The sequence below is a fragment of the Hippopotamus amphibius genome, chromosome 2, assembly GCF_030028045.1.
Source record: "Hippopotamus amphibius kiboko isolate mHipAmp2 chromosome 2, mHipAmp2.hap2, whole genome shotgun sequence".
In the NCBI taxonomy this organism is placed as follows: domain Eukaryota; kingdom Metazoa; phylum Chordata; class Mammalia; order Artiodactyla; family Hippopotamidae; genus Hippopotamus; species Hippopotamus amphibius.
The window spans coordinates 118,903,858-118,907,522 of NC_080187.1; positions in this window are offsets into that span (position 1 = coordinate 118,903,858).

The window sequence follows — 3,665 nt, forward strand, 5'->3', positions numbered from 1 at the left end:
CTAGGAAGGATTCTTTCTCCCTACTCAGTGTTCCTTCACGGTTATCCTCTGGGACTTACTGGGGATCAGCAGTTATAAAACCTTCATTCTGGATCCAGTCCTTCTCTTTCCACACTCTTCCCTCACAGACCTGAAGTTTTGGAGCTATTCCTTACTCTGGAGGACTTGTCATTTGGAACTCAGACTTCATCATTTTCTTTGCTTCGTGGCTCTGCCTATGTCCCATCACCAGTTTCCAAGACCACAGGCTGTAGCCCAAGTCTCCCACTTCCCCACCTACAAGGAACCAGGCTGAACAGGTGTAAAGCACCGAATTGGTATTTGGCACACAGTAGATGCTCATTACCTATAAATTTCTTTTCTTAGATCTGGAAGCTTTGAACTGTTTTCTACAGAGCTGCATTGACTATTATGATTGAGTACAGTGATCCAAGAACTGTATTTTAGAAATGAAATATTTTGGATATCACTGACTCAATCTTTAAAACCACTAACTTCTGCACTTAGTGAGACTGCCATTCAAATAGAAATCATATCCATGTCTAGGCATCCACTCAATACGTCCATATCTAGATAGTTTTTAAAGACGTTTTGAGATCTTTCCCTTGCATAGAAAGAGTATGGTTTGCCTCCTTATGCTCAGCGGCCTTTTCCAACACAGATAAAATTCCAAGATAATAAAGATTTTGATCTCATGCAAGTTCCTTGGTGCAAACAGGCTTGCATAGCAAAATGATGCAGATAAACATGGATGAAAACGGACCTTACACAAATAAATGAAACTATATTATGTTTCTCTAGTATAAAAATAGATCAAATGGCAGGAGGACAAAAATAGGTGAAGTGGTAACATAAACTGACTTGTGAAAAAAAGCAGTCAATAGAAAATGACCTCAAGATGATTCAGAGGTTGGAATTAACAAACAGGGACTTTAAAGCAGCTATTATAAGTGTGTTTAAGGACTGAAGAGAAAATATGGTAATAATGAACAGATGGACATCTCTGTAGAAAGAAAGAAGTATTTTAAAAAAGCCAAATGGAAATTCTAGAACTGAAAAATACAAAAGTTCATTGATGGATTTAACAACAGACTGGAAACAGCAGAAGGGTCAGTGAACCTGAAGATAGATCAACAGAAAATATCTAGTCAAAAGGACTGAGAGGACAAAAAAAAAATCTATAAAAAAGTTAACAGAGCCTCAGTGTTCTCTGAGTCCAACATCAAATGGTCTAACATATATACAATTGGAGTTCAAAGAGAAGTGAATGGGGCAGAAAAAATATTTAAACACATGACCAAAAATTTCCCAACATTAGTGAAAACCTTAAACATACACACATAGTGTGAAAATGACATATATTGTGAAACTCATAAGGTGAAAAATGAAGGCTGGCTGACTTCTCATAAGAAAAATTAAAACCAGAAAAAAGTGGGAGAACATTTTAAGTGTTGAAAGGAAACTACTATTAACTAAGAATTGTCTAGGCAGTGAAAATATCTTTTAGGATTACAGTCAAAATAAAGGCATTTTCAGATAAACGAAATCAGAGAATTTGTCACCACCACACGGGTACTAAAGAAGAGTTAATGAAAGCTCTTCAGCTTGAAGAGAAAGATAAGAGATTCTACAGAGAGGAGTAAAGAGCTTGGAACATGGCTTGAGCACATGCACACATATATAAAGAATAAGGAAATGAATCCAGAAAGATATTGCTATGATTTATGTTAAGGAGTTTTATAGTGTTTTCTGCTTTCCTCTAGGAGTTTTATAGTGTCTGGTCTTACATTTAGGTCTTTAATCCATTTTGAGTTTATTTTTGTGTATGGTGTTAGAGAATGTTCTAATTTCATTCTGTTACATGTGGCTGTTCAGTTTTCCCAGCGCCATTTGCTGAAGAGACTGTCTTTTATCCATTGTATATTCTTGCCCCGTTTGTCAGAGATTTGGGTTATGACGGCATCTGTGTGCTGGGATGGTGATGCACTGCCCCTCCTCCCACTCGAGAGGGCATGGAAGTTTTGTGTCCCCCACCTCGTTCCTTGCCCTATGCATCGCTTCTATTTGGCTATTTCTGAATTGTATCCTTTATAATAAAACTGTAGTGTTAATTATAGTGCTTTCCTGAGTTCTGAGTCATTTTAAGAAATCATTAAATCTGAGCAGGGAACTCCTGAATCTGTAGCTAGCCAGACATGGATGTGGGGATCCTATTTATGGCTGGCATCTGAAGCGGGGACAATACTGTGGCACTGAGTCCTTAACCTGTGGGGTCTGCACTAACTCCAGGTAGCTAGTGTCTGAATTGAGCTGGAATGTAGCTCAAAGCTGGTGCAGGAGAAGTGAAGAACTGACTGTTGTTTGTAAAACCAAACAAGGTCTCAAGGTCAACATCTGTGGTATTCCTGCCAAAAGTGCCTAACTTGTATCTATTCAAGGAAAACATTCTACAAGATAACTGCCCTGTATTCTTCCAAAATACATGTTAAGAAAGATAAACACTGAGAAACTATTCCAGATTTAATGGAGACTAAAGAGATAGAACAAGTATATGCAATATGCAGTCCTGAATTAGAGCCTTGATCAGAGGGAAAAAACAACTATAAAGGACATCATGGAACAACTGACCAAATTTGACTATAGAATGTCAGATAAGAGTACTGTATCATAAAATTTCCAGATTTTGATTAATGTATCACAATTGTGTAAGAGAATATTCTTGTTAGAAAATATATACTCATAAAAAAGTCTCCAAATGGTTCAGAAAAAAATAATATGCATATATTACTTACATGCATTATATATAGAAAAAGAAAATAATAAAGCAATGGCACAAAATATAAACAATTGGAGAATCTGCGTAAAGGGTATACACAAGTTTGTGATGCTGGTCTTGCAACCTTTCTGTAAGCTTGAAATAATATAAAAATAAAAGATAAAAGAAAACGAAAAAGGAAATAACACAGTAGACTTGCCAAATTATATGTCGGTTTTCTTCCGCAAAGTGGAATACCTAAAGATTATTAGAACATTAAACAAAGATAGAGCAGTTCCCGAACTGTGTTTCCTGGAGTACAATTATGCCATGACAAATTTATCAAATTTATCACAATTAATAATTTTGATAAATTAAAGACTTATCAAAATTAAAACAGTTGCTATTGTTCCTTCTTTCCTCTGAAAATTCATTTTAGAAATAATTTCATTCATCAGAAATTCACTTGAGTAGCAAGTGAGACCTGTAGGATGAGAGCTGGTGAAGATTTGTTTATCTGGAGAAGGACTGAAAAGGGAGGAATAAAGTGGGGGTGGGTGAAGGCCACATGAGTGGCAATGTGACCATTCCCTAAGACCTTCCAAGTTTCCTCCCTAGAAATCATGGTATCCATGGAGAGGCTGTCTCCAGGAAACAAGAGAAGAGTACAAGTTTTGCATTCCAGTTGACTTAGGAAAAAGGGTTGTTTAGACAATGTAAATCCTTTGACATAGGAAATCTTGGGGAGGCTTATGGCTTCCACAGGACATGGAACCAGGGGTTCAAAGCAATTTGTGATGGTTAATTTTCTGTGTCACCTTGACTAGGCGAAGGGATACCCAAGTGGCTGATAAAATGTAATTTCTAGGTGTGTCTATGAGGACGTCTCCAGAAGAGATGAACATTTGAA